We start from the raw sequence: 24,283 nt of genomic DNA, 5'->3' as shown, positions 1-24,283 counted from the left end.
ATTTAGTCCACAATCTTTTCTTTTCCTCGATCGCGACTTGAATCTCGTTTCTCTTGATCTATAATACCAAATTAATCTTATTTAATACATACATTCATCAAAACAACATTTAATACGAACTTTGGAAAATTACACTTTTGCGCCTAAACTTTTGCATAATTACACTTTTGCCCCTAGGCTCGGGAATTAAACTTTATTCCTTATTCTTATGTTTTATAACATGCTGATCACTTTTCCCTTCTATGGCAACATCAAATTCTCACTCTAACATATACTTGTGACTATTAGGTATTTTTGCCAATTAAGCCCTTTTACTCGTTTTCACTCAAAACCGAGTAGCACAAGTTGTCTAACATAATTTAAAACCCCATATTCTATCATAAAACATCAAAATACACTAATTTCACCTATGGGTATTTTTCCAAATATAAACCCTAGGTTGAATTATTGCTAGCATAAGCTTAATCGAGCTTTCGGGATTCCAAAAACGTAAAGAACATTAAAAACGGGGCTTGGAATCACTTACTATGGAGCTTGAAAGTTGAAGAAACCCTAGCTATGGAGATATGGAGAATTCGGCAGCAACTAAGGAGGATGATGACCAATTTTGTGTTATTTTTCCCATTTTATTTCATTTAATATCCAAAAGGCCAAAATGCCCTTCCTTACTAAACTTTCAAAAATTCCTTCCATGTCCTAATTTTGTCCATGAACTTAAAATTGGTCAAATTTCTATTTAAGACCTCCTAATTAATATTTCAATGCAATTTCATACTAAAAACTTCTAGAATGCAAATTTTGCAACTTATTCGATTTAGTCCCTACTTTCAATTTAAGCACTTTAGGCATAGAATTTCATCACGAAATTTTCACACAATCATGCAATCATATCATAATCATCAAAATAATTATAAAATAATTATTTCTATCTCGGATTTGTGGTCACGAAACCACTATTCCGATTAAGCCCTAATTCAAGATATTACATTTTCGCTTAATTAACTATCAAAATGTTAAAATTTTTCAACAAAACTTTAATACCACCTTAATGAAACCCCGTAAATATTGATAAAAATATTTATGGCTCGATTTGTAGAAATGAGGTCTCGATACCTAATTTTTTAAAACCACTTGACCTTAGGGTCTTACCACTTGAACTTTATAAATCGCTTATATAACTTATATTATCAAATAGAAAATCTTGTTAAACTTGACTCGTAAATATTAAATAATAATATTTACGAAATTATTCATCGGATTTGGTGGCCCCGAAACTACTGTTTTCGACATCACTGAAAAATGGGCTGTTACAAATCTTATGCAGTTTTGAAAAGAAAAGACATTGAATTTCAAGTCGGCAACAAAGTGTTCTTAAAAGTATCGTCTTGGAAGAAAGTTCTTCGATTTGGTCGTAAAGGAAAGTTAAGTCCGCAATTTATAGGGCCGTATGAGATCATTGAAAGAATTGGGCTAGTAGCTTACAGATTAGCTTTGTCATTAGAGTTAGAAAAGATTCACAACATATTTCACGTATCTATGTGACAACAGTATCGATCAGACCCATCGCGTATAATTTCACCTATTGAAGTTGAGATTCAGTCTAGTATGATGTACAGTGAAGAACTTATAAGAATTCTAGCTCGAAAGGTTAAAGAGTTAAGAAATAAAAGCATAGATTGGGTGAAAGTTCTTTGGCAACTACATAGTATAGAAGAAGGTACTTGGGAACCAGAAGAAGCTAGAAAAGTGAATACCCAAACCTTTTTTTTTGGTAAGATTTTTGGGATGAAAATTCCTTAGAAGGGAGAGTTGTAAAAGCCTATTTTTAGTGAAATCAAAACAATGATTTTGGGACCACAAATCTGATGTAAAAATATTTATTTTATTATTATTTTAATGTTATGGTGTGTCAGTAGTGTCGTATAAAAAATTCGTTAAGAAATTTTGACATTTGCATCTTAATTAAGTAAAAAGGACTAAATCGTAAAAGGTGCAAAAGTACAGTTCCATTAGTTCAAGGTGTCTATTAGCTATGAAATTAAATTGTTAAGGGATTTATGTGATATTTAGACCATTATTATTATGAGTGGACATTTATGGACATAAATTAGATGATTTTAAGTTAAAAGTTAAAGGTTAATAAAGTAATTTAATAAATAAATTAGGTAAAATATGTAAAAACAAAAGACATCATCTCTTAATGTCTTCTTCCACCGATTTGAGAAAGGAAGAATTCTTCATTCTTTCACATTGAGCATTCAATTATATCTCCCTTGCATGAAAGTGCGTTTTCATTTCGTTTTCATTGATTTTTATGTTTTTTAAGTCGTTGTAACTTAATCTATCTAACCTAAGGACTAATTTGAAAAATTGTTAAATGTTTAGGGTTTTTCCATGAATGTTTTTGCTTGATTTATGAAGGTTTTTTTTAGAAGAAAATGAATTTTTGTTGTTAAATAAACAACTTTTGTAAAGTGATTTTTGATAAAATTATCAATTGGGGACTTATATGTAAAAGTAGTAAATACCATGATAAAATTGTGAAAAGTTGAGTTGTATGAGGTTGTATAAGTCCCTAGGTAATTCGACTAGTTTGTAATATAAATGAAATTGCATAAATTTCAATTTACGAGCTTAAGGACTAAATTGTAAAGAAGTTAAAATAATAAGGGAAAAACTATAATTTTGCAAAAATGTGAATTTTGGACTGAATTGAACAGAATGAATATTAAGTGGATTGAACTTAATTAGATCAAGTTAAGCCTCGTACAAATCTAGGTCAAGGGAAAGATAAAGTCTCAGATTAGTTGATTCTATTTTGACATCTTTAAAATCGAGGTAAGTTTGTATGTTTAAATAACGTTTTAATGTTAATTGATTTATATGCTATTATGTTATTTATCATATCATTTTACAACAAAAATCCAACGATGTTTTGACAACTATTAAGTCCTGATTGAACCTTTGGAATATATAGGATACAAATGACATCTCATTAAGGTTACCATGTTTTAGGCGCAGGTTCTGAATGTCCTACTGATGGCTAAGTTTCGGCATTTGTTGTGGATACTCATCAACTTATTTGAGTGGAATCGTGTAGCTACATTCCGACTGTCAGCTTGTGTGAGCAGACCCATTTATGGCTCGAGAGAGCAATGATGTAAAGGAAAAGGAAAATGAATGGTTTCGACCATGTATTAGTACACTTTGTGTGAGCTTCCCGTGTATCCAATATTATTCTAAGTGGTTCAATGGGCATAAAAAGGGAAGGAATAGAAGTGCTCCGATGGCTAAATTATGAACTTATGGAAATGTATGAACTGATGTTGATTAAAGTAGGTATAACCATTTTTATGGAAAGAATGAATTCAAATGTGCTATGTTCATGTATTATATCTTACCATGTGATGATATTGTTGAGTTATGTGTTAAAGCACTAACTATTGTTGATGCTTAGGCTTGTGCCATGTAACACCCCTTACCCAAGTTTGAGGTCGGGACTGGGCACGAGGCATTACCTGACTCAAACGCATGCACACGAGCATATCTGAATCATAAAAACTCGATCAAATTTAAAAATTTTCACTAATTGTCTAAAAGACCTTAATATGGGCCTACGAGGCCCAAAACACGCTTTGAGAACATTTCGGGGATACTCTGAATATTTTTGGAAACTATGAAAAATACCACTTGAAACAGGGGCACACACCAGTGTGGAAAGGTGAACACCCGTGTGGCCATTTTGACATGGCCGAGCTGAAGGCCCGTGTGACTCCTACGGCCTAAGTAAAATAGGGACACACCCATGTCCCTTACCCGTATGGATTTATTTTCTAATTTGAACCTACAAGGATTTTCACACGGCCAAGCACACACCCGTGTCTATAGCTTGTGTCTATCACACGGCCATGACACTCCCGTGTCGCAGCTCGTGTGTAAAAACCTTGACATTTTGTTTCTGACATCAGCGACAAATTAGAGGCACACGGCCAAGGCACACACCCATGGCTAGAGGCCGTGTCCTCCACACGGCTGAGACATATGGCCCTGTCTCTTCTGTTGTGTTTACTACCATGTATATTGACTTGCGAATTTGAGGTGCAGGGGACACATGGCCGAACAACACGCCCATGGGCTAACTATGTGTTGCACATAGCCTAGGCACACACCCGTGTGTCTAGCCATGTGGACAAAATAAGGCTATTTACCAAGCCTATTTTCCACCTTTACTAGCACCAAGCTATACTACACCAAGACAAACCAATTCCAGACACACCCACATGGCTAAATCAGGCCCCAACCAAAAATTCCACACATTAGGGCCACTCTACTTGATCACAAACAAACTAACAATATACAAAATCATTCAATTTACTTATTCCCAAAAGAAGATCATCATTTGCATTTATCAATAACCAATATTAGCCACTATCCATGACATTATACAAAATGACTCAATAGCTATCGCAAGCCACTTGTTTGGCCCAAAACAATGTGACCATTACAAAAATACTAGTTCCTATACATGCCAAAATCAAAATGATAAAACTAGCTATACCAAATGCTTCAGGGATAGTGTGACTGGCTTCTCCGACATAAGGCGATGATGGACGAGCTACTTTGGTGGCACTATAATAAAATAGAAAGGAAAAGACTAAGTATAAAGCTTAGTAAGTCGCATGTAAATAATGAATAACTACAAGTTACCATAAGGGATCTACTCCTAAAATAACTCAATTTGCACATGAAAGTGAGGATTCATAAATATTAATTGCCCATATTCATCTCTTACCAAACATACAATGTTGACTGAATTCACATTTCATACTTCATGTAAAATACATAAATGGTCATAAGCATAACTTACTCACTTTTTTTCCTTACTAAACATACAACAAAAATGAAGCTCGTACTTCGTAATTCTCATTTAGGTACCTGTACCACTCACCACATGGTCATGAGTTCTCTCATTTTGATATAAACCATAAATCACCAGTTGAACCATTTGGAATACTACAGGATATTCAATAGCCCCAAACATGGGATAAGATTCCGACGCCATGTCCCAAACATGGTCTTACACTGGCTAGTACGTCAAATGTCGATGCAATGTCCTAGACAGGTCTTACACTAACTTTTATATATCGAGGCCGATGCCATGTCCCAGACAGGTCTTACACTGGCTCTCATCTATTGGTGTCGATGCCATGTCCCAGATAGGTCTTACAATGACATACAATAAGCTGACGCCATGTCCCAGACATGTCTTACACTAGCTTGTATATCTCGAGGCTAATGCATGTCCCAGACATGTCTTACACTAGCTCTCGTCTCAATGGCGATGCATGTCCTAGTCAAGTCTTACACTGGCTTGTATATTTTGAGGCCGATGCATGTCCCAGACATGTCTTACACTGGCTCTCATAATGTGGCCGATGAATGTCCTAGGCATGTCTTACACTAGCACACATATCACCCAATGTCATGGCATGAATATCCAAATTTATTCCTAATCTTCAACCGAGAGTCTTTATTGCATTAATTTCTCAGCATGCATACTTATATTCACAATCAAAACAATTTATGCAATCTCAATTCAATCACACATCATAACAATATAGTTGCATTATTAACATACAACTTACCTTGGATTACAAAACGTAGGCGACTAGTTGATTTACTCTACTTGCTTAGCCTTCCCCCGGTCTAGGTTTGGATTTTGTATTTCTTGATCTAAAATAATAAAAATTCACTCATTTAATCACTAAATAAATTTAGAAAATTAGAAATTCACATTTTTGGTAAAATGACCATTTTGCCCTTAGACTTTCACAAAATGACCATTTTACCCCTAGGCTTGAAAATCAATTTTTTTCGAATTTCTTCATGTCTTAGGCCTAGCCAAACCCCTTTTACTTTTATAGCAACCCAAAATTTCCATTATTTCACCACATTACTATCTATTTTACAATTACTACAAACTAGTCATTTTTAAGTGTTTTTCATGAACACCACTTCACAAAAGTTGTTTCTTAAACAACTAAAATTCATTTTCTTCCATAAAATTTCAGCAAATATCATAGATTCTCTCATGGTGAATCTCTAAGCTTTCTACCATTTTGCAAGATAGTCCCCTCAATAGATAGCTTATGCTACAAGGGTTCCAAAAGTACCAAAATCATCAAAAGTAACCATCTAAATCACTTACTTGAGATAGGAATAAGTGGCTGAACTTCCAAAACCCTTAAAATAGCTAAAACTTTCGATGGTGAAGAAGGTGAAAAGATGATATCTTTCTTTCTTTATTTTATTTTTTTATTTCTAGTTAAAATTTAGCCACCAACTTACATAGCCATTTGACCACTTGGTCTTCTTGTCCCTATGGCCGGCCATCATCTATAAAAAGGCCTATTTTCACTTTAAAGACCCCTAATTTTGGTTCTCTAGCTATTTGGTATATCTATCTAGTAAAATAAGACTTTTGTTCTGTATGCGATTTAGTCCTTTTTCAAAATTAAGCTCTCAAACGCCACAATTAATTCACCAAAAATTTTCATACACTCATATAATCATACTATGACACGAAAATAATAATAAAAATAATTTCTCGGCCTCGAATTTGTGGTCCCAAAACCACTGTTCTGACTAAGCCCAAAATTGGGCTATTACAATTCTCCCCCTTAGGAATTTTCATCCTCGAAAATCTTACCGGTGAATAAGTTGGGGTATTGGTCTCTCATGGTCTCCTCGGGTTCCCATATGGCTTCTTCGACTCCATTTCTATGCCATAGGAATTTTACAAGTGCTATACTCTTATCCCTTAATTGTTTAACCTCCCGAGCCAAAATCTTAACCGGCTCTTCGCTATAAGTAATCTCCGACTGAATCTCAACCTTAGTTGGCGCGATCACATGCGAAGGATCCAATCTATATTGACGTAACATGGACACGTGAAACACATCGTGAATCTTTTTTAACTCTGAGGGAAAATCCAATCGGTAGGCAATAGGCTCTACTCTCTCGATAATCTCAGAAGGTCTTATGAAACGAGGACTCAGCTTGTCCTTTCTACCGAATCTGATGACTTTCCTCCACGAGGATACTTTCAAAAATACCCTATCACCTACGTGAAACTCAATTTCCTTTCATTTCAAATCTGTATAGGATTTCTGTCTTTCCGAAGCGGCCTTCAAACAGTCGCGAATCACCTTAACTTTCTCTTCGATTTTTTTGACCATGTTAACCCCGTGAATCTAATTTTCTTTAAGTTCGGGCCAATATATGGGCGTTTGACACTTGTGTCCATACAAAGCCTCATAAGGCGTCATTTTTAGACATGACTGATAACTATTATTGTAGGCAAACTCTACCAGCGGTAAATACCTTTCCCAGCTACCTTGAAACTCGAGAACACAACACCGCAACATGTCTTCTAAGATCTGAATCACTCTTTCTGACTGGCCATCAGTTTGCGGGTGAAATGCCATGCTAAAATTCAATTTTGCTCCCAATGCCTCTTGTAATTTTTTCCAAAACCGTGAGGTAAATCTTGGATCTCTATTCAAAATAATCGACAAGGGTACTCCATGAAGTCTCATATTCTCGGAAACATACAATTCAGCCAATTTCTCAAGGGAATAGTCGGTACGCACTGGTAGAAAGTGTGCCGAGTTGGCAAGCCTATCACCAACAACCCAAATGGAATCCTTTTTCCTTGGCGTCAAAGGCAAACTTGACACAAAATCCATGGTTACACGGTCCCATTTCTACTCAGGAACCATCATAGGTTGAAGTAAACTCGAAGGTACTTGGTGTTCGGCCTTCACTTACTGACATATTAGACACTTAGAAACAAACACTAAAATGTCTCTTTTCATTCTCAACCAGCAGTACATTTTCTTCAAGTCATTATACATTTTCACATTACACGGATGGATAGACAAGCAACCACTATGTGCCTCTCGTAAAATCCTCTGAATAAGTTCATTTTCCTTGGGTACGCAAACCCTATCTTTGAACATTATACACCCATCGGTACTAATCCGAAAGTCTGATTGTAACACCCCTCGCCCATATCCAACGCTAGGATAGGGTTCGTGATGCTACCTGACCTAAACTCGACCAACTTTATAAAACTGGGCCGTGAAATTTCAAACAATTTAAAAACTTCTCTTTTCACAAGCAATGTGTCTCATATACAGGCTTATGAGGCCCAAAACATATGTCCGGGGTAGTTCAGAACCCAACGAGAACTCATGGAAAACTTAGAAAATTTGATACATCATGACCTCACACGCCCGTGTGGATATAGAACACACGACCGTATGATAGGGACACGCCCATGTCCCGAACCCGTGTCTAAAAACCTAGACATTTTGCTAAAACCACACGGCCCAAGAACACACTCGTGCCCTATAACCGTGTCCTTCACACGGCCGAGACACATGGTCGTGTCTCTTGCCCGTGTACCATTAGCATGCATACTGACTTTATGACACGGCATGGGCACACGCCCGTGTGGCCTGTCCGTGTACTAAAATGACTTTAAAGTTTTAAGTGCAGGGTATGCATGGCTATGACACACACCCATGGGGGTGAGCCGTATGTCACACACGGTCTAGACACACGCCTGTGTGTCTCACCCGTGCGGACAAACTAGGCTATCTTTCAAGCCATTTTATCACCCATTTTGCACAACTTACACAATATCATTTCAATATGCTAATTCCATCCCAACAGACATCAATTCATTCAAGAAGGAACATCACATGTATTACCAAAATGAATACTAGCCATCATCTAATCTTAATACAAAATGGAGGGCTTTTATCTTAAGCCAAAATACATGAACAATTTCTCAATAATACAACTTACTAGTCTAGTCCTATATATGCCACCTTCAAAAATATAAATCAAACTATACCGAATGTTGCGACTGATAGTGTGATCGATATCTCTGACTTCAAGGGATCCTCGAACAATTTGACAGTACTGAAAAAAAGGGAAAGGAAAGAGAGTAAGCATAAAGCTTAATAAGTTGCATATAAATAAATATACAACAACAATCTCACCATTTGCCATAATGCTTATAGCTCAAAGGTAAACACGACTTAACTTACTCATTATCATCTACTCAAGTCTCATTTTATAAATTAAGCTCATTACTCATGCTTATCGATAGGTACCTGTAACACTCGTAACATGATTATCCTTTCTTTATCAAAATTGAACTACAACTTTCACCATTGAACCGTTAGGGATATTACTGGATATTCTATGAACCTTCAACATGGAATGAATTGCCGATGCCATGTCCCAGACATGGTCTTGTACTGGATCTCATATATGCATGCTGATGCATGTCCCAGACATGTCTTACACTAGCACAACTCTTGGCCGATGCGTGTCCCAAACACGTCTTACACTGGCTATCTCTGTCGAGGCCGATGCATGTCCCAGACATGTCTTACTCTGGCACTCATAATATGGCTGAAGCATGTCCCAAACATGTCTTACACTAGCCCTCATCTGGATGCCGATGCCATGTCCCAGACATGGTCTTACACTATCACACAAACCACCTAATGTCTTGGTACGAATATTCAGTTCATATCCTAAGGTTTCAACGGGATATTTCTACTATCAAAATTATTGCAAAGCATTCTCAATTTATAACTTAACAACTCGTACAATGACAATATGAATATTGGTATTAACAATGTAGTTGTACCATTTACATACAACTTACCTCGGATTACAAAAAGTACTTGACTACACGGCTTAATCGGATTGTTTGGCTTTCCCCCAGTAAATCTTGATCTATATAACAACATGCATCCATTTAGTCACTAAACACAATTAGGCATTCATAAATTCACAACTTTGGTAAAATGACCATTTTACCCCTACGTCTGAAAATTGATTTTTATCAAATTTCTTCGTATTTCAAGCCTAGCTGAACTTTTTTTACTACTATAGCAATCCAAAATTCTCACTATTTTACACACTAACCACCCATTTTGCAACTTATGCAAAATAGTCATTTTAGGTGTTTTCATGCTACCACCTTTCACAAAAGTTGCTTATAACATAACTAGGACTCATATTCTTCCATAAAAAACTCAGAAAACATCACAAATCCTTTCATGGCAACATCCTAAACTTTCAATCATTATGCAAAATAGACCTCTCATTTGAAAGCCCATGAAACAAGCATACTAAAAATGTGAAAATCATCAAGAAAATCATCAAGATCACTTACATTATGAGAGGAATATGTTGATGTAAGTTTTCAGCTTTCAAAACTCCATTTTTGCTGATATTTTTAGTGGATAAAGAAGATGAAGAAGAAGGAAATGATAGCTTGGCTTTTAGGCATTGTTTTTTTCACCAAATCATGACATCATCCACCTAATACTTTGACTATTTGTTTAAAATTCATCACATGGCCGACCAACACTATTAAAAGGGTTTAATTGCCTTTTAAAAGCCCTCAATTTTGATCCTCTAGCTATTTAACACATTTGGGTACTAAAATGCAACTTTTTCCTTTTATGCAATTTAGTCTTTTTTCGTAATCGGGCTTGAAAACATTGAAATTAACTCACTAAATTTTTCATGCACTAATAATATCGTACTATAACCTCATAAAAATAATAAGAATAATTTTTCTATCCTTGGATCTATGGTCCCGAGACTGCTGTTCCGACTAGGCCCTAAATCGGGTTGTTACACTGATTGACCATCTGTCTTGTTCTGAGTCATCTTGGCTTGCAACTCCTTATCACCCTTCTGAGCTTCATAGATCTCTTAAAGAAACATCGGTCTAGCTTTCAGTTCTACTAGAACCGAACCATCATTGGCCACAGACAACTTAGTGCTCATGCTGTAATGCCCCCACGCCCGAAATCGTCGCCGGAGTCGAGCTTGAGGGGTTACCAAACATAATTTATCAAATTAAGAACTTCAAATCATTTGTTTCTACATTCACAGCTTTCTAGCTACCCGCATCATAGTTACAAGAAAAATCATATCTCGAGTTAAGAAACTCAAAATCAAGATCCATAAATTTTCCCTAAATATAGACTCATATATATATTTACTAATTTTTTTCTAGAATTTTTAGTTGGGCCAATTAGTACAGTTTATTAGTTAAAGTCTCCCTGTTTGGGGTTATTTGCTCGACATCATGTATTACGAATCAGATATCTCTCTATACAGAATTTCAATGACTACGAGGTTTGTTTCTCTTAAAACTAGACTCAATAAGGAATCTGTACATATAAAGAATGACTTCTAATTATTTTTTACAATTTAGTATGAATTTTTAAAGTCAGAACAGAGGATCTAGAAATCACTATGGCCCTGTTTCACAAGGTTTCAAATATCTCATAAAGTATAATTTATATGCCAGTTTTTTTTTATCCATATGAAAATAGACTCATTAAGATTCAATTTCATAACTTGCTCATCATTTAATTCCATTTATACTATTTTTAGTGATTTTTCAAATTCATGTCATTGCTGCAGCAATATTCATGTCATCAGATCCATCGCACGTAATTTCTTCATATGGATAAAAAAACAGAATATTGCTGCAGCAATGACATAAAAATTTGAAATAAAAATAATTAATTCATATGAAAATTCTGAAAAAAATTATATTATAAGTTATATTTAGAAACAAATGATTTGAAGTTCTTAATTTGATAAATTATGTTTGGTAACCCTCAAGCTCGACTCCGGTGACGGTTTCGGGCGTGGGAGCGTTACAATCCATGTGCAATCTTCAAGAATTCAAAAGGTTAAGAGCAACCCAAGTTTTTTGCCTCTAACAGTAGTACATGAAGATGAGAGTCAAGGCCTTCAAATGGCTTCAAGGTTTCTCTAGTGCTAGCAGGATTATCGACAGTCTTATACGAAATATTTGAATCTCATATTGTCTCTGATGAATTTATCAGTCAAATATCTAATCTGAAGAGAAAAGAGAAAGCCAAAAACAACGACCACAAGGTTAACCAAGTGGAAAATCCCTCAAAGCTGATTAAAGCTTTCTTGTTTTGAGAAATCACAAATCAATTTTGGTTGGTCGAATTAGTGTTTTCCTTAGATTAGTTGATAAAAATCAACTCTTAAGAAAAACAGTATGGTTGCAAGTACCAAGAGAAAAAAAAGTTTCTCTCAAAAGAAAAAAATTGTTGCGCAGCTATATGAGAACTCTAGGGTTGTCGATCGGTGTATTTTTCACTCATAAAAATTTCACACTAACTTTTTAGCTATACTATAGTATTTATATGATCCATTTAACTAAAATTTGGTCTAAGAATACCATATATGTGCCACATATATAGTATACCTCAAGTTGTCGCTTAGTTTTAGCTAAAGACTAGATTTTACTTTAATGAATCATATAATGGTACTTTGTTTAATATTAGTTGACTTTGACTTAAATTAAGTTGTCCAACAGTTAATCTCAAGTGCACTACTTAACATTAACACGGAAAAATAAAGGTTAAAATACACCAATATTCACTCAACTTTGATCTTAATGATAAAACTATCACTCAACTTTAAACTCAATTTTTGAAAAATAACAAATCAGTCACCACTAACCATTTTCTACAACAGACGTAACGGAACTGCCATTTTCCATCCTTCTCTCCCCCTCCCTTTTCATCTCCCTTACTTGTCACAACTCTCCCATCCCTCCCCCTACTTTGACCCTCTCCCTTTCCCCCACCGTCCCTTTCACTTTGCTAACCCACCCACCCTTCAAGCCCCTTGATTTTATCTCCCATAACCATGGTAACTGTTCTTCCCAACAAAAAATCTCAGTCTGAACCTCCAAGAAAAATCTCATCAAAAACCCATTTTTGAAGAATGAGCACTGGAGTAGTTTTAGCAAGCAAAGCTTGGATTGTGGCAGCCACAATTGCCTTTGCTCTATTCATCTTCTCACACCACTACCACTAAGCTTCTCTCTTTCACTCATCTTCTTCTTTTACTTTTCAAAATGGTATCTGTAACACCCCTTACCCGTACCCGAGGCCGGGATAAGGTACGAGGCGTTACCGGACAAACATACAAACATTAAACTAAAATACAGGCCATAAAATTTCATTCATATTTCAAAACATTCATTCACTTACACATAGTCCCTTACTTATTTATAATTCGAGCTACAGAGCTCCAAATTAAGATCCGTAAATTTTCCCTGAAACTAGACTCACATATCTTTCCACCATAAAATTTTCATAATTTTTGGTTTAGCCAATTAGTACATTTTTTTCATTAAATTTTTCCCTGTTTCACTTTCTGATAGTTCTGACCTCTCTTCACTAAAAATTAATTATCTCACAGTACAGAACTCGGATAATGTTCTTGTTGATTTATATTAAAAATAGACTCATTAGGGATTTTAAAAATATAAGTTTAAGCCTCTAATTTTTTTTTTCCAAATTTTTGTGATTTTCTAAAGTCAGAACAGGGGATCACGTAATCATTCTGAACCAGTCTCACAAAAACATAAATATCTCAAAATATAGAACTCCTTTTCTTGATTTGTTTCTTTTATATCAAAATAGACTCATTAAGTTTTAATTTGATGTCTCATTCAGTCTCTGATTCAATTTCTACTATATTTGGTGATTTTTAAAAATCATGTCACTGCTACTGTCCAAAACAGTTTTATTGCTAATTCACTCTTTCACACTTTCTTTGTATTAACCTCATTTTAACATACATATCACAAATCATTTTCACCACATTTCATACATCACAAGTATAGGCCCATGATTACAAGGTCACCATAAAATCATCCTCACGTATAATTTACTTGTTTATAACCTTACCACATTCCGGTCACTTAATGTACACATCATTCACATAACCAAGTTCCTGCACTTATTCATCACAAAACTCACAAAGCAATACATAGAGAGTCTTCCGTTGAACACTTCGGATCAATCCTTGATACTTGGTGGTTTTAGCACATAGCTCCACCCATCATATAGTTCGACTCTCTTGTACACATGGTGAACACTTAGTACCACCCATATGACCTAGCCAGTTTATCTCGTAGCTCTCTTGTCTACATGGTGTCCTTCACCTGAAACCACGCATACGACCTAGCTACATATATCTCGTAGCTCTCTTGTCTACATGGTGTACACATAGTATCACCCATGCGACCTAGCTACATCATAATGTCTTGTAGCTCTCTTGTACACATGATGTGCACTCAGCACCATACATGTGACCTAGCTACATACCATCTGTATCATCCAATCTTTCCGAAGGTTCAACCGGGATTTCTCTCTCTTTTCCAACAATTTCACCAATCAAGTAATTATCAACAAACATATTTCCAACATTATTATAAAATATCATAATACAAGTAAAATTGATGTATTACTTACATATAAACTTACATCTCATTTAATATCAAGGTAATAACATTAAATTACACATTGCCTTATTAAAAATCATATGAACTTACAATTTCTCATAATATCCATAATCATAGAAATCACATTTATGTATGATAATTCAATGCACTTCATGTACCATAGACATATTTTAAATCAATTCATAAACTGGGCACCATAAACATTTAATTTAACATAATTCAATTAATTCACTAAATTTAACTTTCAAATATAAATTACGTAATTATTGTTTGTATTATTATCACACCAACTTACATACTTTCAACACCTCGAAAATCATAGTAAATATATCAATTTTACATTGAAACATGCATAAATTAATGCTTATTATACATATGAACTTACCTCAATACTAAAACGACCATTTTACCAACTTTCCCAATTTTCGATTTTTCTCTCATTCTAGGTTCAAATCTCGTTTTCCGAGATCTAAAACATCATATTTTACTTATTTAATTAATGTATTATTCAAAATAGTCCTTAACTCTAACTTTGGAAAAATTACAATTTTGCCCCTAAACTTTTGCATATTTACACTTTTGCCCCTAGGCTGGGAATTAAACTTCATCCCTTATTCTTATGTTTTATAACATGCTGATCACTTTTCCCTCCTATGGCAACATCAAATTCTCACTCTAACATATACTTATGACTATTAGGTATTTTTACCGATTAAGCCCTTTTACTCGTTTTCACTCAAAACCGAGTAGCACAAGTTGTCTAACATAATTTAAAACCTCATATTCTATCATAAAACATCAAAATAAACACATTTCACCTATGGGTATTTTTCCAAATATGAACCCTAGCTTAAATTATTGCTAGAATAAGCTTAATCAAATTACCGGGATTCCAAAAACGTAAAGAACTTGAAAAACGGGGTTAGAACGGACTTACTATTAAGCTTGGAAACCTTGAAAACCCTAGCCATGGCTTCCCCCATGCTAATTTCAGCCTCCATGAAAAAGATGAGTCAATTTTGGCTTAATTTTCCCTTTTTATTTCTTTTAATTACCAAATGACCAAAATGCCCTTCCTTACTAAACTTTCAAAAATTCCATCCATGTCCAATTTTTTTCCATAACTTAGAAATTGGTCAAATTGCTATTTAAGACCTCCTAATTAATATTTCAAAGCAATTTCATACTAGAAACTTCTAGAATACAAGTTTTACAACTTATTCAATTTAGTCCCTAACTTCAAATTGAGCACTTTATGCATAGAATTTCTTCACGAAATTTTCTCAAAATCATGCAATCATATCATAGACCTCAAAATAAATCATAAAATAATTATTTCTATCTCGAATTTTGTGGTCCCAAAACCTCTGTTCCAACTAGACCCAATTTTGGGCTATTACAGTAGCTTTAAGAAATTTAGCAAAAACCTAATCTAAAAAATGGAAAAAAAGGCCTTTATTTCATATGAAAATTTGAAAAACCATAAATTTCTTTAGATTTTGAGAAAAATAGGGCCTACAAGATAGAGTTGTAGGAAGAACAAGTGTGGCGGCCATAACAATTAGTTGAGGTTCAAAAAAGGGTCATCATTTTCAAAATTTTGAGGTGAAAAAAATGTCTTCACCTTAAAAAATCTCAAGTCTCAAACCTAATGTAACGACCCAAGTTTTGGTATTAGGTCTTGAGCATGGGAACAGTTAGGAGGCTGCAGATAAATGTTTAGTTGTGCAAGAAAGTGACACAACTACATGTTTGCTTCAGTGGTTAAGTGTCCTGGAAAAAGTTTGAGAAGTCTTGGGTTCAAGCCTTGGCTTGTGCAAAAAGTTTTGTTTTATATAGATAAACCCTTGTCTCTATTTAGTAGGCTTTTAAATAAATGTGGGTATTTTATGTCAGAAAGGGCTTGCTGGTCTAGAGGATAAGTGGCGTGTTGTTGTTACCTAAGGTTTGAGGTTCGAGTCCTGCTTAGAGCAATGGCATGTTTTATTTTGTTGCTAAGGTCGTGGGGGAGTTTTAGTCAACCTGAACTACTGAAGAGTTGTAGTGGAATTTGAATTAGGTGGTTGAGGGAGGAGTGGTCAGTTTTGAGTGATTTGGGAAGGAAATTGTGGGATTTTGAAAGGAGTGGGAGAGTAGTGCCGAATTTGAACTCTTGGCTTTAGGGATTTCAACTTTGGTTTGGTTTCTCTCTTCACTTTCAATTCTTATCAACATTTTTTGGCTCTTTTCGATTCTTGGAGGCAGAATAGTGTTGGGGTTCGTTCGGGTTTTTTTTTCTTTCTATGCTTTTCGATTTTGTTCTCCCTTTCGGCTATCTTTCCCTTGTTAGCCGATTCCTTTTTCTTCCTCTACTCTTCTACCAAACGTGCTCTCCCTTTTTCCTTTGGCCGAATACCCTTCTTTCTTCTCACTCAATTATTTTATCTTTTTATCTTGCACATTTCTTGGCCGAATATTGATAGTGCATCCTTTTTCAATTGTTCAAGACAAGGAGTGCACTCCTCCTACGCTGGTTATACATCGGTAAGTGAAGGGTATGTTGTAATGATTTAGGGTAGTCGTTGCTTGGTGATAAACCGTTTCTTTTTATTTCTTGTGTTTCTGTTAGTGGCTACGCTTTGTTTTCAATAGAAAATCGTGTGGATTGAGACCCTTCCCATACTTCTTCATAAGCAAACAGAGTTGAGGCATTAGGGGTATGTTTCGATCACTCGTAAATTGAGTAAAGTTGTTGGGTTGGTTTTATTTCGACCATTAAGGTGATTAATGGGGTGTGTATTGATCAATATTTAGGTTCGGGATTCTTCTAAAGTGCGTACGAGTCGTAGTCGACACAGGTGTGTAAACACAACTCTAAAATCATAAATCGGCAAAAAGATGAAAAGTGCGATTAGTCGACACCACACGGGCATACGACTACCAGTGTGGTAGCCTATGTGACTAAACATGGGCAAATGGTCGATAAGGCCGCATGAGCGATTTTGTGGGCCGAGGCTGTAATGGGCCATTTTGGGCTAAGTTGGGCCGTGTGGGCCCTATAGACATATGGGCCCCACACGAGTAAACCATATGGACGTGTAATACACACGACCAAGGCCATTATAGGCTATGTGGGCCACATGAGGGTGTAGGCCCACATGGGCCGCAACGTGGGCCGTGGGCCCATTTTCACTGTTTGACTGTTGAGGTTGCACGGGTCACTCGAGACAACTGTGGACCTACTGTTGGGTCGGTAAGTTTACCTAGACCCCCTATATATGATAAAGTGACTATTTTGCCCTTATATGGTAAGATGACTGTTTTGGCCCTATGTGATGTATATATATATGTACATGTATGACCGTATCTTAGCATGCTATTTAAACTGTAATGGATACATATATGATTCTATGATATGACATGACATGATTGTATGATGCATTGCATAGGGATGGGTTTATACTGATCAGAGGAACTGTACTGAAAGGCTTCGAACCTAAATTACTAGCAGCCCAGCTACATATTATTGTATAGTGCCGCTTTCGGTACTTTCTGGAGTGTAGGGATGGGTGGGTTGATTATATCCCCACATGGAGTGTAGGGTTAGACGGAATTAGAGTGTAGAGGCTGGATGGGTAGGACTTATATACTGTTTAAACTGTTATTGCACTGATTATTGTTATTATAACCGGCCAAGGACCAAACACATGACTGTTTCTGTATTGAGATGGGTTAAAGCCCAAACTAATATTGTCACTGCTACTAAAAACGGCTTAGGCCCAGACTCTGCTTGTTTTTTGACTGTTTTCTTATATGGGATTACACACTGAATTTTCATAAACTCACCCTCCTGTTTTAACTGTACAGGTAATCCCTAGACATAGGCGGATTAGTACTACGGAGGACTCCACGGTGGTCACATGACTCATTTCGTTCTATTTTAGTAATTAATTATAAATTTGGTCTTATTTTGGGGTATTTACTGTAATAATGGCCTCTTAAATTTTCATGGATAATTTGGGATTTTTATTGTTTGGATTTATATCTGCTAGCAAAAGGGACAATCAAGTTTTCAAAAATCAAACTATTTTAACAAATTGCACACGAATACGCAAATTATTTTAAAAGCTTCCGCGGAAAGAGACGTTTTGAAAATTAATAACGTTCTGAAAGTAAACAACTTTTTGATAATGATTCATGTTTTGGAAATGAATGACACATCTTAGAAACAATGAAAAGTGATAAAAAGAGGACTAATGGAAAATAAGGTTTTACTTTAATGACGACTTGTTTTATGAAAAACACTTTAATATGACATTGCCAGATTTGGCCATAACGCTATAGTGTGTGATTGAATTGATATTGCATAAATTGTTTTGATTGTGAATATGAGAATGCATGTTGAGAAATTAATGTAGTAAAGACTTTTGGTTGAACATTTGGAATAGACTTGGGTATTCATACCATGACATTAGATGGTATGTGAGCCAGTGTAAGACATGTCTGGGACAACCATCAGCCGTATTATGAGAGCCAGTGTAAGACATGTCTGGGACATGCATCGGCCTTGGGATATACAAGCTAGTGTAAGACCTGTCTGGGACATGGCGTCAGATTGTTTTGTGTCAGTGTAAGACCTGTCTGGGATATGACATCAACACCGATAGATAAGAGCCAATGTAAGACCTGTCTAGGACACGACATCGACTTTAATGTGCTAGCCAGTGTAAGACCATGTCTGGGACATGGTGTCGGCATCTTATCCCATGTTCAAGGCTATTGAGTATCCAGTAGTATTCCAAATGGTTCAATGGAAGATTTATGATTTATATCGAAATGAGAAAAGTTATGACCATGTTGTGAGTGATACAGGTGCCTATTTGAAACGTATGGTATGCGAGCTCGATATATGCTATATAAATTGAATTGGAAGATCAAATTGAGTAAGATGCAGGAAATGAGTACAATAGTTCGATGATGAATTGATGGATAAGACCATGGTTGGACCATGGCACTACTTGGGAGTACGTGTAAGACCATAGCTGGGCTATGGCATCGATAGATGAGAACCCATGTAAGACCATGTCTGGGACATGGCATTAGCATCTTATTATGTACATGAGATTTTGTGTAAGACCATAGTCGGACTAGGACATCAAGTGAACTATGTACTCAAACCTGTAAGATGTTCTCTAATTTGAAAAATGTTGGTAAGTAAAACTAAAGCCAAGTGATGGAACTTAATTAAACGTTAAATTGTAGTTCGAGTAAATGAATTCGTTGTATGAAAATTGTGGATGACAAAGCATTTGTAGAATAAACGAGCATGTTAACTTGCTCGAAGTGCACCATATGATTGTAACAATATTATTGATGATAAATGTTAAGTCCTATGTATGTGTTTGTGAGAGTCAAGTTAGAGGCATTACGACCTCACCCCCTTACCAGTGTTGCTTCTGTGACGAAAGTTTTACAAGGATTATGGTTACTAAGATCATAAGTGGGAAACTAAAGAGTTCAGTAGTGAAGTGATAAGTAGTAATGCATTTAGAAACGAGAATAGTTTGGGAAGTGAGAACAGTTTTGGATGAGATACTAGAAGGTGTTAAAGATAAACCAAATTTCGTAATGACATGGTTAAATAAGAAAATTTGGTCTCGGTTATTCGACTCTAGTGAGTATGAAGTTTAAAGATGTGTTTACTAAAAATATATTTCGAATTAGTTTTTGTTAGTAAGTATTGCGATACGGAGTTCATGATACTAAAACTAGTCAAAGAAGTAAAAAAATTGAGTTGATAAGATGACCGTGTGTGACAGTTATGGTTAAATGGATTTTGTAACACCCCATACCTGTACCCGAGACTGGGATAGGATATGAGGCATTAACAAAATTTTTAGAATAATTTCAATTAATTTATATCATTTAGTACTCATTTTCATGTTTCATATAACATCCTTTCATATTATAATTCTCGTATCATATCAAATATTCTATCCATTAAATCATTGGAGTTCTAATGGATTTTTCAACCGTACACTCAAAGCATTCATTTCCATATTCTGTTAATTCATATTCAGAAATAACCCTTAGGACGTTTAATCATCAAGCACTCTCTCGAGTCACATCTCATGTAACTGTAGTGAATTAGGATTACCTTTTCAAGTCAAATCCTACCCACCTTAAGTTATCATAAGGAATCATGTATTGTGTAACCGTAGCGAATCAGGATTATCCTTTTCAGGTTAAATGTTATCCACCTTAGGTTACCATAATGAATCATATATCATGTAACCATAGCGAATCAGGATTACCCTTTTCAGATCAAATCCTATCCACCTTATGTTAACGTAGTGAATCAAGAATAAATCCTATTCACTTTAAATTACCATAATGAATCAGGAACAAATCTTATCCACTTTGAGGTATTATAGTGAATCAGGAACGAATCCTATCCACTTTATATTCTCGAGAAGGCTTTTGTCAGATTAACCATCCGGATTATCTATTTCTGCAACACATGCAGGACCTCTTTCATTTGGGAAATCTCCTATACCCATCCGAAACCCAATATTCAAATAGATTTTATCCCTTTCAAGTAGTTTCAGAACATGTGTTATTTCTTTCATTTCAATATCCATACATTTCATATATTCAATTCAAACATCATATAAAATACAATACAATATTTAAATTGACATATTTACATGCTCATTCAAGTTATACGAACCTACCTAACTAAATTGTAGAAATACCAAGATTTAGGGGCATTTTGGTAATTTACCATTTTCTCGATTTTCACTAGATCTTAAATTAATAATTTCATTCAATTTATTAATTTAGATAATAAAAAAATTCATTCCCTTCAATTTGGTAATTTTTGACATTTTTACAAAATTACCCCCTAAAGTTTTACTTTTATTCAATTTAGTCCTTGAGCCTAAAACATGCAAATTAACCATACTAGCTGAATATTCATATATATTTTTTTCCTTCTCCTCTCCATTCCACATCCTTAATGTAAATAGCATGCTTATAAGTAACATTATCTAAAATTTCACTATTTACTTATATGTATATTCAAAGCTGTCCATCCGTGTCTTAGTCACTAAATTATTTTTATCTTAAGATACTGAATTCCAAATTAAGATACGATAATTTTTCCTAAAACTAGATTCACATATCTTATTACCATAACATTTTCAAAATTTTTTATTTATCCAATAAGTACAGTTTATTCTTTAAATTTACCCCTGTTCTGCTGTCTGACAGTTCCGACCCTTTTTCGCTAAGAATTAATTATCACCTCGTACGAGATCTGGATGATGTTCCAACTTATTTCTCTTGAAAATAGACTCATTATTTATTTGAAAAATATAAATTTAAGCCCTTATTTTTATCCAATGTTTTATGATTTTCCAAAGTCAGAACAGGGGAACCCAAAATCATTCTGACCTTGTCTCACAAAATTGATTATATCTCATAATTCACAATTCCATTTCTTACACCGTTTATTCTATAAGAAACTAGACTCAATAAGATTTAATTCCATGTTTTTTTCATCCTATAATTAGATTTCCACAATTTATGGTGATTTAGCCTACTGCTATTGTCCAAAACTGCTTTAGTGCAAGATATTTATTTACCATGTTTATAACACCCTTATTTTCTTTCACTACACTATTTCCCATTACTTTCTCTTCACTAACATATCAAGAACATAAAACCTTATATAAGAAAACTCTACATTAACATCATTTCCATGCTTTTTCAATAGTATCAAACTTAAAAATATATTGCAATCTTGATGTTCTTACCTTGTCTCATTGATTTCAATCTTTAACTTGATTTTCTCTCTCCTTCAGCTTCTATTTCTTGAATCTAACTTGATATTCTACCTCCCTATAGTCTCCTTGTCATCTTTCTCTCTTGATAGTTATGGAAATTCTTTTGATTTCTAAGTGAAAATGGTTGATTTTTGGTGGAAGGACCAAATTATAAAGAAAAGAAAACTTCCTTTCTTCTCTTTTCTTCTAACATGAATTGCATGTATGGAAAGATAATAGAAATTCTTCATCTTTCCTTCCTTATATATTAAATAATTTAATAATAAAATATCTTATTAAAATATTAAAATAATATTTATCTTAATTAAATAATTATAAAATATCATCAACATCATTATTACTTTCTAGATTTCTCACTCTTCCAATTGACCATTTTGCCCTTTATTATCTTTTAAAATTCCATCCTTGATTCATCATTTAATTTGGTAAAATTGCAATTTAGTCCCTCATAATTCTTCACTTATTCAATTTGGTCCTAATTCATCCATTTTCTTTAGTTTCTAGATCATTCCACTCTTAAAATATTTACTATTGGCCTTCAAATTTTTCATATTTACACTTTAACCCCTCAAGTTTTGAGTATTTACTCTTAGGAAACAAAATTTTTCACACTTTTACAATTTAGTCCTTTCCTGAATCAAGATATCATAATTTACTTCCTAACATTGTCATAACTCAAAACTTCCCTTTTTGTCACTTATTTCTTATTTTCCTATATTAAGGATAATATCTTACTATAGAAATTTTTGGGGTATTATAGATTTTGATGACCTCCTCAGGATATTCTATGCATTCATTATTCTCAAAGATAGGTGTGCGATCGTTCTTTTTCTGACAAAACTTTTATTGTATGAACATGCTGGCTGACTCTGATATTAAATGAAAGTACTGTTAGTCTGATTGGATCATCATCAGTATTATTTTATCTCTCTCTTCGGGACTCTATTCTAGTATTATCGGAATGAAGTTGATTGCAAAAGTTTATATGAAACTATTCTTCTGTATCTATCGAATGTTGTTCTATCTTATGTGAAATAATTGGAAAGTGTATTATTTCTATTTTGATGGGATTCTGGAAATTGTTGAGTATTGTCTTCTTCTGACTTTCTCTCTGAGATTATCCAGATCTTCATTATTATTTTCTTATGAGTTATGTTCTTAGATTTCTGATGAGATATACTTGGGGTTTCTTCATTCTTATTGTGCGGATTATCTGACATGACTTATTTCTAAAGTATGTTTCTTGGTCTGTTATGACTATGTTTACTATAATAGCATTTGTGGATTTGATGATAAGAATGTGGGAATTCCAGTACCTGGATTTCTCTGATTTTTGTGTCAAGAAATGTTATTGATGAAGGTATGTATGAAAGAAGTTCAAGCTTAGATCGTATAATGGTTTTCTTTTTTTCCAGTGAATATCACTAAGGTCAGTAAGCTAATCGGAATATATTGGTTTCCCTGAATTAATATGTTGCAAGACCTTTGATTAGCATGATAAGAGAATTTTAAAAAGATTGTGTATTTAACCTATTTTTTCTCAGTATGTAGAAAAGGGTATTTGGATATATTATTATTCAATAATTGAGATCAACTTAGTTGTTTCTATCAGAGTGAGGTGATTTGTTGAAATGTGATTTGAATTATGTGTGTATAAATATGTTTTTAGCTAAGGGAATAAATTCTGTGCATTCATAAGAATATATATAGACGAATAGTCTAAAAGAAGAAAATTTATTCTAGAAAGTATGATATGGAGATGTACCTATTAGATTGATTTGCTCGAATGAAATTACTATGAGTCAAAGTTGTTCTGGTTAATGAGGTTATCGCACACGTGAAAGTTTGAATGATCTGTGCATGATAGTAAAGTTGAGAAGTTCTGAAATGTGTCAGTGAGTGGAAGTTTAAATGAGTTCAAAATGAGATTACCTCTGATGTTGAAATTGCAAGTCAGATTTGACTTCTGTTATTGTTGTTACTATTATTTCGTGAGAGAATTTGCATACAAATGAATCCAGAGCCTATGAAGGAAGAGACTCAGTGGTAG

Source organism: Gossypium arboreum, chromosome 13 (assembly GCF_025698485.1).
Source record: "Gossypium arboreum isolate Shixiya-1 chromosome 13, ASM2569848v2, whole genome shotgun sequence".
NCBI classification, from domain to species: Eukaryota; Viridiplantae; Streptophyta; class Magnoliopsida; order Malvales; family Malvaceae; genus Gossypium; species Gossypium arboreum.
The sequence above is the reverse complement of the archived record's forward strand: the minus strand, read 5'-3'. Positions refer to the sequence as shown.